Source organism: Dipodomys merriami, unplaced genomic scaffold (assembly GCF_024711535.1).
Source record: "Dipodomys merriami isolate MVZ:Mamm:240054 unplaced genomic scaffold, mDipMer1.0.p SCAF_293, whole genome shotgun sequence".
NCBI lineage: Eukaryota > Metazoa > Chordata > Mammalia > Rodentia > Heteromyidae > Dipodomys > Dipodomys merriami.
The window spans coordinates 604,904-620,541 of NW_027204415.1; the positions used below are offsets into that span (position 1 = coordinate 604,904).

Sequence of the window (15,638 nt, forward strand, 5' to 3'; positions counted from 1 at the left end):
GTAACATATACTACTATAGAAGTATATGATAGAAATAGAAGATATATTTTGTCACATCTCAAATGAGTACCCATATTCAAGACTTAAAGACATATTTCTTACTGTGTTAGACAGAGGGAAAACAAAACAGCATATGATAAGGCAAGTATTTGTGACTTTTTAAAATGCCCCTTATTAAGTGATGAAATTTACTTTATTAGCTAATGTTTAGGGTTGAAGTATGGGAGGCTGACCTATTTAACAAATTTCTGGAAGGCACCTACTGAGCAACACAAATGGTGCGTGGTACTATTTCTAGACTTTAATGAATGGTTGAACCTGTCTGACATTAGAGCTGGGTAAATGAATCAACTGTATTGTAACTTGCTCCCTACACTTGAAAAACTTGTAATGTCACTAAGTGTCATCTACTTATCAAATGTTATTTTGGTAAGTGCGATTTCAAAAAGTTTATTTGAAAAGGAATACACTTTCAGGAGATTAAATGTAGGTTGGTTTGAGAATGACAACATTTTTATACAAGAGAACGAAGTTGTACTAAAGTACCAGTGTTTTGAAGCACAAACGATCTTCTCAATTAATGTTTTGCTGAATTACATTTAACCTCTAAGTCGTTTTCCTGACCATGGTAGATCAATCACGGATCTATTCTTCCAGGAACTATTTTTTGGGCCGACTAATGCTGGACTGAAATATTACGTTAGTCATTAGGGGAGGGGTATTAAAAATAATCTTGTGACACTTTCTGATCTTGTTCACTCATATGGGCTGGTCATCTGTAAATTCAGTTTGAAATACAGTAATTTCTCTCCATTTTGAGACTTCATCTTTCATTTTAAGTTGCCTTACATTACACAATTGCTTGCTGCTAATTCTTGTTTCTCAAGGAATTGGAGCCCTGAAATATAAGAAATGAGAAATTGAGATGGATTTTCAGTTACTGTCTGCTGGCAGGTTGCATAAGCCTAGTTGAGAAGTCTTGCCCCTGTTATCTGATGATTCAGGTAACTAAGCCATAAGATATTAGGACCCATGGGTCTATAGAAGAATGTCTTTTAGATATCGTATTAGGACAATTGGAGTATAATATGTAGGAATGCATCAGAAATATGTAGAAAAACAGTTTGGGACCAGTGAGTTAAAACAATAAACAGAGCATCAGAGTAAAATCTCTTATAGATTAGAGGAAAACACATTGATTTTTAACAATGTGAATTCAGAAGACCATGAGCAATTAGAAGGTATTGCAAGTGTATACCGAAGACATTGCATTGATACTTTTTATATTCTAATATATATTCTAAACCTAATTATTTATATTCCAATTATATTTATAGGAATAAATAAATATCACTTTATTTGTCAAATTATCAATTGATTCTAGTAAGTTTCACTGTGTGAAATATACAATCAGCACATATAAATATAAAATATATAACTATATATAATATAATAAAATGGCACATGTTTTGCATTGTTCTGTTTTGGTTAGGGTATCAAAAGCAACTCTGATTTAAAGAATTTTTCCATTATCTCTACCTCAGTGTTTGATAGAGTTAGACTTAAACCTTTACCTTTTGTAGATTTACAGACTGGAGGCAAGGGGAAACATTACCAATTTAAGGCCTAATAACAAGGAGAAACATATGGACTTCTCCTGGAGCTATGAAAATATTTGGTGAAAGAAAGGCAGTAGTCTAAGTTCCTGCCTGGTTGGAAGGTAGATAGGCCAGGACATTAGGTAATCATGCATATGAACCATTTTTTCACCTTCTTGGCTTTAGCTACTTTTGAAATGGTAGGTATGATAAACAATTATTTTTTGATAAAAACCTTCCAATCTGAAAAGTTCTGTCTGAAATATTCATTTTTCTATGATCCCTTGGAACTAAGATTTATTTTGTTCAAGTAAGACAATTTACGCGATCAGGGTAAGATATTCTGGTTGGTCTGATCCTACATGGAAGAAGGGTAAAGTGTCAGGTAGACGTTTGTGCCAATGAGACCGCATTTGGGAAAATTTCAGCTGCAGAAGTTTAGAAGTAGCTCTTACGCAAGGCTTACTTTGAATCCGTTAGCTACACAGAGCAAACTCAGTTGAATAAATAAGTACTTGAAAAAGCCATCCCCTTTGGACCTAGCTAAAAATGCTTCAATGTATGATTAAACTAAAATGAAAAAGATTTAAAATAGTCATTGACAAAAAAATTACAAACTGAACAATATAATTATTTTCCATTATACACAGAATTTTAGGGAAATAAGATCAGTAGCATTGTTAGGAACAATAAGGTTTCCTTGTTACAAACAGGCACCCAAGGATATAATCCTGTATAAATATTGCATCATTAACTACCTAAATTTAGAGGACATTACATGCTTCAGCAGCACATGTACCCAAATTACACCAATACAGAGATTAACATGGCAATTGCAAAGGATGATATGAAAATCTGTGAATTATTCCAGATTTTTCATTCTTCAGACGCAAGAAATGAAAAACAATTATTAAAAAGTTGATTACAAAATTACAAGTGTAACAATATATGTAATTCATATAAATAAAAGTTTGACATCAGTGTATTAAATCTTCACCTTAGAAAGGCCTTTATATAGCATAATCATTATAAAACTTTAAAATTAGACAACATTGTCATTTTATTCCAAAGAAATATACTATAAGGACCTAGTAAAAAAGGAATCTTAAACTGTTTTGGTATGGAATGCAATCTGAAAGGACACATTTATTAATGAACCTATATATTATAAAACAATGTAGAATTCAAAGTCTTATATCTAGGAAAGAATAAAATAGATTATGAGCATTATACAAACAGAATACAGAATATTTTAAAGTATAATTTTTCACATAAGCACCAGAAATATCTTTAGTTTCTTTAGTACTCATTTCAACAGATAAATTAAAATTATTTCTGAATAAAAAAAGCAAAAACTCGAGGGGGTACAAGACGGTGACGGGGAAGTAGGGGAATGCCACAGCTCTCCCCAACCAAAAAGAGAGTTTGAGTTCCAACGTTTAATCTCCCCAAGAGACCGACAACAACAACAAAAATCAACATCCAGAGAAAAACAAATTGAAAAGAAGAATTTCATAACAGAGAAACTTGAGGACACCTCCCCCAATGTCTATTGGCCACAAAGCAGCGTGCCAAGCCATGGCCAGCCCAGCCTGGTGGGAGCTGCCGGTGGCCCAGAGACACAGGGAGTTGTCTGCAGATCACCCGCACCAAAGACCCCTGAGGTAACAGTGTCAGACTGGCTGATCTTGACGAATGAAGAATCCTCTGAGCAGGGAACTTACACAAAGATCCCACCCCTTCCCCTCACTCTCCATTGGAGCAGAGAGGCTCCATCCCACCAAAGCCACTCAGCCCCATGGCAGGAACCTCAGAGATACATGAGATGCCCACAGAACACCAGAGCAGAACTGAAAGGAACTGGTGCTGATCCAGAGAGCGCAAACAGAGACAAACCCTAGCAATCAGTACCTGCACAGAGGCCCTCCCCACCCCTCGGGTGGAGGCCGGAGGCCCATCCCGTGGAGCGGACCCAAACAGTGTCAATGGAGGCACTGACAGAAAAGAAACACACAGAGCCACCACCTCTCAGCCTATCCCACAACCACCTCAATTGAACTGTGACTGCAATGGCAACCAACAACCTACATCACACAGAAACAACTAGCTCCAGGGTGAGTACCCTGAAGGGGACAGTGTATTCCTCAAGGGAGACAGTGTATTCCTCAAAAGCTTGTGGGAATCCGCAGAACCCCTACCCCAAAACCTGCACCACAGGACCCACTAAAACTAGAAACTTTTCAAGAGCTCCACCAGCCCATGGATCACACTCAGCTGGCCAGGCTAGAACAAGAGAGACCCTGGAAGGAAGCGTTAACGCCCAAGCCTTGAACAGCGCCACTGGGTCAAGACACCCAACGGTGGAAGAAATTTGAACTGTGTACTCCAAGCTGCGTAATCTAGGTGGGATACACAGCAGCACAGGTCCAACAGGTGTGCCCAGGCTGGGGTCTGGGACCAGGCCTGGGGATCTGGTGCCTGAGCAACATAACCAACTCCTCCCAACTGAAATCAGAAGCTGAGCATACGCCTCAGCAGAGGGGAGAAAAACAGGGAACTGCACTCCTGGTAATCATGCCTGTGACAGCAAAAGATGCAGGGGGTTCAGGACAAGAGAAGCTCAAACCCCACAAGAACCTGACCCATGTATTCTAGGCTAGGAATTGAACAACACAGGCCTCCAGCACCCGATAATAGGAGCTCAGGCTGGTAATGTGCTCAGCAGTACAGTGATTGCAAGAGGCCCTGGATCTGATTCCTCAGCAAAACATAAGCAGAAAGGGACAGTTGTGGTGCTATGGGTCAAATGCTAGGGTTCCAGCCCTGAGCTGAAGAGCTCAGGGACAGCACCCAAGACCAGAGTTCAAGCCCACAAATAGCCAAAAATGTAAAACAAAACAAAACATCAGGAGACCATAGCAGACTCCAGCATTTGGGAGAGTACATCCAGCACATCCGAACTTGCCAAGAACACCTGTAGGAATAAACAGGAGCAGTCTAGGCTGCTCATCACTTGTAAAGGCGGGAACTGCCAGTGATCTACAGCAGAGAGCTGAGAATCCTGTGTGGGTCAGACCAGCAGCTGGAGGTCGGCCACCAACAGAACCGAGATCAGGTACAGACTCTCTCTACCAGCACAGAAACAGTAACCAAGCAAAGACAGACACCTATTGACCAAAACAAAATTTCAGATTAGTCTGCAATAATCCCGAATAACCATGAGAAAATCACAGAGAAATATTACAAGGTTTATCAACACCTAGGATAGCAAGCTATCTCTAAAAGCCAGCAGCAACCCAGGGGAGAGCCCCACTGGGAGCAAAGCAGGAATGGAAGACAAACACTACATCCAAGACATGCTGGAGGCAATGACTCAAGAAATAAAGTGAGAAATAGACCAGAATTTGAAAGAACACCAGGTCGAAATACCAAAAGAGGTGCAGGACATCAAACAGGAGATGCATGCAAAAATAGAGGTAGCACACACATTGCCCTCCTTGCCCACATCAAGAAAATGGAGACAGACCAAGTAAATAATCTCATGTTGCAATTAAAACAGCTAGAAATACATTAAAAAAATGGAACCTAACGTTACTAGACGGAGCCAGATAACCAAATTAAGAGCAGAGATTAACCAATTAGAAAATAAAAAAAAATTACAGCCAAAATTAACCAAACAAAAAGCTGGTTCTTTGAAAAAATAAACAAAATTGTTGGACCGTTTGCAAGAATAATTAAAAAAGGAAGAGAGGAAATCCATTTTAACAGGATTAGGGATGCCACGGGAAAAATCATAACACGTACCCAAGATATCCAAATAATCCTAATGGACAATTTTCAAAAATTAATCTCTAAAGGAAGAAAACCTGGCAGATATTAATGCATTTTTAGTGACAAAATAGAGGCAGTACACACCTCATTAAGAGGTGAGATTAGTATTTTGAAAACCAACATTGAATCCATTGAAATCAACAATGAGTCCATTTCCTCCATGCAAACCACAATGGAAGCCACAGTTAACAGAGTGAACAAAATGGAATACAGAAGACACAATACATCAACTGGAACAAAAAAATGACAGATATGGAAAAATCACTTAAATTATACCAAAGGGAAATTCAAGGGCAAGCAGATAGTGTCACGAAATTCAACCTTCATATAAGAAGGTGAGGAATATCAAAGCAAGGGAATGCAACAACTATTCCACAAGATAATCGGTGAAAATTTTCCCCATCTCAAAAAAGAACATCTTACCCACATAACAGAAGCGTATAGAACACCTAACATGCAGGATCCCAGGAGAAACACTTCTAGACACATTATAGAATAAATGATAGATCTGAATGAGAAGGAATTGAAGAAGGAGCTATACTACTATAGGAAAAATATTAGAATCACTACAGATCTCTCCACACAAACACTGAATGCAAGAAAGGTCTGGGAAAGTACCACATGAGCCCTGAGAGCCAATAACTGCCAACCCAGACTGATATACTCAGAAAAGTTAGCATTCACATTCGATGGAGAACTGAAAATTTTTAATAGCAAAGAAAAACTAAATTAATACATAAACATTAAGCCAGCATTACAAAGACTACTAAGAGGTGGAACACAACCTGAGAAAAGCAACCAGGAACAGGGACCTGCACCCAGACAGGCATTAATAGAAGTCTATCTGAGCAAGGACAGAGGAAAGGAAAGAAGAAAAACAGTGACTATAATGCATCTCTCTATACTATCTCTTAAGATTAACGGGCTTAATTCACCAACCAAAATAAAAAGAACTGCAGTTTGGATCCTAAAACATGACCCATCCATCTGTTGCCTTCAGGAGACCCACCTCTAAGCCAAACATGCAAACAAACTCAGAGTGAAGGGTTGGAAAAGGATCTACCAATCAAATGCCCCTAGTAAGAAAGCAGGCGTAGCAATCCTTATATCTGACAAAATAAACTTGTCATTAAAATCATTACAATGTCAAACCATCCCTGCATCTCTGGGATGAAGCCTAACTGCTCATAGTGTATGATTTTTTTAATGTGTTTCTGGATTCTTTTAGCTAGAATCTTGTTAAGGATCTTTGCACCTTTGTTCATCAAGGAAATTGGCCTGTAATTCTCCTTTTTGGTTGGGTCTTTGCCTGGTTTGGGGATGAGTATGATGTTGGCTTCGTAGAATGAGTTTGGGTTAGCTCCCTCCTTCTCTGTTTCTCTGAAGAGCTTGAGGAGTGTGGGTATTAGTTCTTCTTTAAAGGTCTTATAGAATTCTGCTATGAATCCATCTGGTCCTGGGCTTTTTTGGTTGGAAGACTTTTGATAGCATCCTGTATCTCATAGGATATTGGCTTATTCAATAGGTTTCTTCTTTGCTCAGTTTGGACAACTTGGATTTCTCTAAAAATGCATTAATATCTGCCAGGTTTTCTTCCTTTAGAGATTAATTTTTGAAAATTGTCCATTAGGATTATTTGGATATCTTGGGTACGTGTTATGATTTTTCCCGTGGCATCCCTAATCCTGTTAAAATGGATTTCCTCTCTTCCTTTTTTAATTATTCTTGCAAACGGTCCAACAATTTTGTTTATTTTTTCAAAGAACCAGCTTTTTGTTTGGTTAATTTTGGCTGTAATTTTTTTTTTATTTTCTAATTGGTTAATCTCTGCTCTTAATTTGGTTATCTGGCTCCGTCTAGTAACGTTAGGTTCCATTTTTTTAATGTATTTCTAGCTGTTTTAATTGCAACATGAGATTATTTACTTGGTCTGTCTCCATTTTCTTGATGTGGGCAAGGAGGGCAATAAATTTGCCCCTCAGGACTGCTTTTGCTGTGTCCCACAAGTTTCTTTGTGAGGTTTTTTTCATTTTCATTGAGTTATAGGAAATGTATTTCTTCTCTGATCTCTTCCATTACCCAGGCATTGCTAAGGAGTGTGCTGTTCAATTTGCATGTATTAGAGAAATTTCTGCGGTATGCTTTGTTACTGAGAACTGGCTTGATTCCACTATGGTCAGATAGGATACAGGGGATTATGTTATCCATTTGTATTTGCTTAAGTTTCTTGCATGAACTATGATATGGTCTATTTTGGAGAACGTTCCATGAGCTGCTGAGAAGAATGTGTACTGTGTTGTTTTATGGTGAAATACTTGGTATATGTCAGTTAATTCCGCTTGAAGTATGGCCTCACTTAATTTGGTAGCTTCTTTGCCTGTCCTTTGGTGAGAGCGGTGTGTTGAAGTCTCCTAGTATTATCATATTGGGACCTATTTTATTCTGTAAGTCAATAAATGTAATCCAACACATCAACAGAGCCAAGGTCAATAATCACATGATTTTCGCCACAGATGCAGAAAAGGCCTTTGATAAAATTCAACATTCATTCATGCTAAAGGCTCTGGAGAAAACAGAAATAGAAGGATCATTAAAACAATAAAACCATTTGTGACAGTCCAATAGCCAATATTATACTTAATGGGGAAAAGCTACAACCAATTCTCCTAAAATAAGGAAGAATGCAAGGATCCTGGAACCCTTAGCCAGGTCAATAAGGTAAGAAAAATACATGAAAGGGATCCGCATAGGGAAAGAAGAGGTTAAACTATTCCTTTTTGCAGACAACATGATATTATACTTTCATGATCCCAAAAACTCCATCCCCAAACTCTTAGAAATCATAAATCACTTCGGCAAAGTAGCAGGATACAAAATAAACCCACAAAAATCAGCTGCCTTCCTGTACACTGCCAATGTACAAGAAGAGAGGGAAATAAAGTGAGTAACCCTATTCACAATAACCTCCCCCAAAATAAAATATTTAGGTATTAACCTAACCAAAGATGTAAAAGAACTATTTAATGAAAACTATAAAAGGATAAAAAAGAAATTTCAGAAGACACTAGGAAGTGGAAAGACCTTCCATGCTCTTGGATAGGCCAACTTAATATAGTGAAGATGGCAATACTGCTAAAATTAATATACAAATTCAATGCAATTCCTATTAAAATTCTAATGACTTACATCACTAAAAAACAGAAAACAGTCCAAAAATTCATATGGAACAACAAAAGACCTAGAATAGCCAAACCAATTCTAGGGAATAAAGACAAAATGGGAGGGATATCCATGCTGCACTTCAAACTATACTACAGAGCTATAATAACAAAGATAGCATGGTACTGGCACAAAAACAGACCAGAAGACCAATGGAACAGAATAGAAGATCCAGAAATAAATCCACAGGCCTACAACCAGCTGATATTAGACAAAGGAGCCCAAGATATACAATGGAAGAAACACAGCCTCTTCAACCACTAGTGCTGGGAAAACTGTGCTGCTACATGCAGAAAACTAAAAGTGGACCCCAGCCTATCACCATGTACCAACATCAACTCAAAGTAGATTAAAGATCTTAACATTAAAACTGAATCTCTGAAACTACTGCAGGACAGAGTAGGAGAGACACTTGAACTAATAGGCACAGGAAGGAACTTCCTGAACAGAGTCCCAGGATCACAACAAATTGGAGAGAGACTCAACAAATGGGACTACTTTAAAATAAAAAGCTTCTGCACAGCTAAATCTATTGAAACCAAGCTAGAAAGACAAATAACTAATTGGGAAAAAATATTTACCAGCAATATATCGGACAAGGGGTTAACATCCAATATATACAGGGAACTCAAGAAACTAATCCCTCCTAAACCTACCAAATCAATTACTAAATGGGCAAGGGAAGTAAAGAGGGACTTCTCAGAGGAAGAAATAAAAATGGCAAAGAAACACATGGGACAATGTTCATCATCCCTGGTGGTGAAGGAAATGCAAATAAAGACAACCATGAGATACCACCTTACCCCAGTCAGAATGTCCGACATCCTCAAGTCAGCCAACGACAATTGCTGGAGGGGATGTGGAGAAAGAGGAACCCTGTTACACTGCTGGTGGGAATGTACACTTATACAACCACTTTGGAAAGCATTCTGGAGGGTTCTTAGAAAGATAAAGATTGATCTCCCTTATAACCCAGTCATACCACTTTTAGGCATCTACCCTGAACAACAGGAACCAATATACAATGACACATGCACCTCAATGTTTATTGCAGCACTGTTCACAATATCTAGGATATGGAAACAACCCAGATGCAGCACCACAGATGAATGTATCCAAAAATTGTGGTATCTACAAACAATGGAATATTATGCAGCCATTAGAAATGACAAAATAATGGCATTTGCAGGGAAATGGATGGAGCTAGAAGGTGATCATGTTGAGCAAGGTAAGCCAAGAGCAAAGAGACAAACAGTACATGGTCGCCCTGATAAGTGGATGCTAAATCCAAAATGTTAGGTGATACGACAAAATTAACAGGACTTAAGAAACAAAGAACTCCCACTCATCTGGTCGAAACACTACTAAATATCCCCATACTGCTGATCACATGTAAGTTGTATTCTGTACACCGTTATATGTTATAAACTGTGATAGACAATTTGCTCCAGGAAAGTTAGAATGAACTTATGACTTTAAATGAGCATCATTATTTCACAATACTGTGAAATTTGGGAAGTTATGTAATCACTTAATCAAAATTAAAATGAAAGAACCTCAGGGAAGTAAGGAAGGAAGGGATGGTAGGGGGAAAATAATAGAGGGGGTAACAATGCTCAATAGGAAGTGTACTCATTACCTTGCTCATGTAACTGTAACCCTCTGTATAGTATCTTTATAATAAAAAATTAAAAAAGATCCAATCAACAGTAAAAAAAATAAACTAAAATCAATACAAAACGACAAGGATGGACACTACATATTAATACAGGGAACAATACAAGAGGAGGATATTACCATCATCTACCTATCATTCCCCAAACATCGGTGCACCCAAATATGTTAAGCAAATACTCTCAAACTTACAGAAAAAAATAGATCCAATATGATAATACTAGGAAACTTTTAACACCCCAATCTCACCAAAGGACAGGTCTACCAACCAGAGTATTGGCAAAGAAGCTATCGAATTAATGAGGCCATACTTCAAGCAGAACTGACATTTACCAAGTATTTCACCCTAAAACAACACAGTACACATTCTTCTCAGCAGCTCATGGTACTTTCTTCAAAATAAACCATGCAAGAAACTTAAGCAAATTCAAGGAGATTGACATAATCTCCTGTATCCTATCTGACCATAGTGGAATCAAGTTAGTTCTCAATAACAAAACATACTGCAGAAATTACTCAAATACATGGAAATTGAACAGCTCACTTCAAAGCAATGCCTGGGTAATGGAAGTGATTAAAGAAGAAATTAAAAAATTCCTACAACTCAATGAAAATGAAAATACCTCGCAAAAACCTTTTGGGACACAGCAAAAGCAGTCCTGATGGACAAATTTATTGCCATCAGAGCCCACATCAAGAAAATAGAGACAGACCAAGAAAATAATCTCATGTTGCAATTAAAACAGCTAGAAAAACATGAAAAAATGGAACCTAAAGTTACTAAACAGGGCCAGATAACCAAACTAAGAGAGGAGATTATTGAAATAGAGAATTGGAGAATCATAGCCAAAATTAACTAAACAAAAACTGGTTGAAAAAATAAATAAAATTGATAGATATTTGGCAAGATTAATTTACAAAAGAAGAGAGGAAATCCATTTTAACAGGATTAGGGATGCCACGGGAAAAATCACAACACGTACCCAAGATGCCCAAACAATTTTAACAGACTACTTTGAAAAGTTATATCCTCTAAAAAAAGAAAACCTGGCAGAAATGGATGCATTTTCAGAGAAATACAAGTTTCCCAAATTGAGCAAAGAAGAAGTAAATCAATTAAATAAGCCAATATCCTACAAGGAGATACAGGAAGCAATCAGAGGTCTTCCAACAACAAAAAAAGCCCAGGACCATATGGATTCGCAACAGAATTCTATACGACCATTAAAGAAGAACTAACACCTATACTCTTCAAGCTCTTCAGAGAAACAGAGAAGGAAGGAGCTATCCCAAACACATTCTATGAAGCCAATATCACATTCATCCCCAAACCAGGCAAAGACCCAACCAAAAAGGAGAATTACAGGCCAATTTCCTTGAGGAACACAGGTGCAAAGGTCATTAACAAGATTCTAGCTAACAGAATCCAGAAACGCATAAAAAAAACCATACACTAAAACCAAGTAGGCATCATCCCAGAGATTCAGGGATGGTTTAACATACGTAAGTCAATAAATATAATCCAACACATCAACAGAGCCAAGGTCAAGAATCACATGATTATCTCCACAAATGCAGAAAAGGTTTTTGATAAAATTCAACATTCATTCATGCTAAAAGCTCTGGAGGCAAAAGAATAGAAGGAATATTTCTTAAAACATTAAAAGCCATTTACGACAGATCAATAGCTAATACTATACTTAATGGGGAAAAGCTACAACCAATTCTCTTAAAATCAGGAACGGGGCAAGGATGCCCACTGTCTCTACTCCTGTTCAATATAGCCCTGGAACTCTTAGCCAGGTCAATAAGGCAAGAAAAAGACATTAAAAGATCTGTTTATGGAAAAAAGAAATTAAACTATCCCTTTTTGCAGATGACATCATACTATACCTTCACAATTCCAAAAATTCCATCCCCAAACTCTTAGAAATCATAAATCACTTCGGCAAAGTAGCAGGATACAAAATAAACCCACAAAAATCAGTTGCATTCCTGTATACTGACAATGTACAAGCAGAGAGGGAAATAAAGGAAAGCAAGCTCATTCACAATAACATCCCCCAAAATAAAATATTCAGAAATTAACCTAACCAAAGATGTAAAAGAACTATTTAATGAAAACTATAAAAAGTTAAAGAAAAAAATTACAGAAGATACTAGGAAATGGAAAGACCTCCCATGCTCTTGTATAGGCAGACATAGTGAAAATGGCAATTCTGCCCAAATTAATATACAAATTCAGTGCAATTCCTATTAAAATCCCAATGATGTATTTCTCTGACAGAAAACAGTCCAAAAATTCAAATGGAACCACAAAAACCTAGAATATCCAAAACTATTCTAGCAAATAAAGACAACATGGGAGTTATATCCATGTCGCACTTCAAACTCTACTATAGAGCCATAATAACAAAGACAGCATGGTACTGGCACAAACACAGACCCGAAGACCAATAGAATAGAATAGAAGATCCAGAAATAAATCCACATGCCTACAGTCAGCTGATATTTGACAAAGGAACCAAAGACAGACCATGGAAGAAACACAGCCTCTTCAACCACTAGTGCTGGGAAAACTGGGTGGCCATATGCAGAAGAATAAAAGTGGACCCAGCATATCACCATACACCAACATCAGCTCAAAATGGATTAAAGACCTTAGTATTAAACCTGAAACTCTGAAACCTCTCCAGGCAGAGTAGGAGAGACACTTGAACTTATAGGCCCAGGAAAGAATTTCATGAACAGCGTCCCAGGGTCACAACAAATTGGAGTGAGACACGACAACATGGGACTGCCTTAAAATAAAAAGCTTCTGCAAAGCTAAAACTATCGCAACCAAGCTAGAAAGACAACCAATTAATTGGGAAAAAATATTTACCAGCAATATATCCAACAAGGGGTTAACATCCAGTATATACAGGTAACTCAAGAAACTAATCCCTCCCAAAGCTAACAAACCAATTACTAAATGGACAAGGGAACTAAAGAGAGACTTCTCAGAAGAAGAGATAAAAATGGCAAAGAAACACATTAGGAAATGTTCACCATCCCTGGTTTTGAAGGAAATGTAATTAAAGACAACCATGAGATACCACCTTACCCCAGTCAGGATGTCCGACATCCTCAAGCCAGCCAATGACAAATTCTGGTGGGTATGCGGAGAAAAAGGAACCCTACTACACTGCTGTTGGGAATGTACACTCATACAACCACTTTGGAAAACAGTCTGGAGGGTCCTAAGAAAACTAAATATTGACCTCCCTTATGACCCAGGCATAGCACTTCTAGGCATCCATCCTGAACAACAGTAACCAGTATACAAGGACACATGCACCTCCATGTTTATTGCCATACTTTTCGTAATAAGCAGGATATGGAAACGACCCAGATGTCCCACCACAGATGAATGGATCCCAAAATTGTGGTATCTGTACACAATGGAATACTATGCAGCCATTAGAAATGACAAAATAATGGCATTTGCAGGGAAATGGATGGAGCTAGAAGGTGATCATGTTGAGCAAGGTAGGCCAAGAGCAAAGAGACAAACAGTACATGGTCTCCCTGATAAGTGGATGTTAAAACCAAAATGTTAGGTAATACGATAAACTTAACAGGACTTAAGAAACAATCTGATCGAATCTCTACTATATAACCCCATGCTGCTGATCACATGTATGTTGTATATGTGTACAATGGAGGGGAACCAGGAAGATGACATAGAACTAGAGGGAATCAGGGAAAAATCCATCAGCTGCACTGGACATTGACCAAAATGAACTAAGCAAGTTAATGGCAGGGATGGGAGGGAGGAAACCCGTGGGAAAACAGGAACAGCTGATGTTATACAAAACAAAAAAATGTACATACCAACCAATTTGGAAGGAATAACTGTATCGCAAAGCTCATAGAACTCATAAATGTTATAGACTGTGATAGACAATTTGCTCCAGAAATGTTAGAATGTGTTTGTGACTTTAACTGAGCATCACTATTCCACAATACTGTGAAATTAGGGAAATTATGTAACCACTTAATTACAATAAAAATAGCAAAACTCTCCAGAAATCATTATAGATGTATACAACTAACTCTTGAATACATTTTGACATCAAAGTCAGGCAATTCACTTGGAAGACTTCCATGGAATCCATTAATTGTTACAATAAGCTATTGTTGTTATTTGGATTGTGAAAATATTTTATATGGAAATAAAGAATGCAATGGCATTTTTGAAATTTAATAAACTTAACCGAACCATTATGACTTAGGAGAGCAATTTTTGCAGCCTTGCAAAACTTCAAAGAGATAGTGATACATACTTATCCTTTTGGCAATATCAAATACAGTTTCTTCCAAGTTGTTTTTCAGACCTGATTTGACATAATGGTTCAACAGAAGCAGATCCAACATGTCTTTGCTATCTCTATTCCTAGCAGCAAGATGCAAGGGGGCCATTGGTATCTGCATCATGATGAAGTAAGAAAAAAGCCACTCTAGTATTATTCCACATATAAGCACTGCCCAGGGTTGTCCAACCATCTACAGTTATTGCATGAATATCTGCCGCTTGAGCCAACAACTAATGGACAGTGTCTATGTGTCCACTGTAGGCTTCCTGATGAATATGGGTATACTCATCGTCATCCCTAGTATTCACATGAGTGGCCTTTTTGGAAAGTAGTCTCCACAATGTAATAACCTGATTCTTTTCAGCAGCCCAAAGAAGAAGTTTGCATGGATCCTACTATATTTTTTTTGCAATTGATACCATTCCTCACTTTTTCATCAAGTTTCTCATATTCCTTAGAATTGCCTAACTAGAGATTTTGAGTGACAGTGGGAATGAGGCGTCCATGTATTTCCCTAATAGTTCACATTAGTTGAACTGTTCAGAAAAATCCTGTGACTTTTCTGCATCTGTTTTTTCACCATGATTTATTTTTCCTTTTTACATTTTTACTACTCGAAATTATTCTAACTGGAGAGTAGGGAATTGATGGATAGCAGAGGAAAGATTTTCCTCCGTATTCAAAGATACAGACTGAAAATAAGGACCAGTAGTGTCTTCATGTGCAGATTATTCTATGAATGAGAAAAGATGAAATAATGCCTTCTATATAAATCATTTGGGAAATGGCAGAGCAGAAAGTAAAATGATGCAACCAAAAATATAAAAGCAAAATAAATTACAATCATTATAGAGCAATCCTAATATCTATGAGAAACATTAAAGAGAGAGGAAGAGAGACAGATGTGCAATGACCTAGATAGCCACAAATGCATGCCTCTGATCAATTTATAGAGCAA

The 15,638-nt window shown here is 37.6% G+C and overlaps 1 pseudogene; it reads left to right on the top strand.

Annotated features, from left to right (window-relative positions):
* Positions 1-2,376: 2,376 nt before the first annotated feature.
* Positions 2,377-2,475, top strand: LOC138839114 (U6 spliceosomal RNA; annotated as a pseudogene).
* The last annotated feature ends 13,163 nt before the right edge of the window (positions 2,476-15,638 follow it).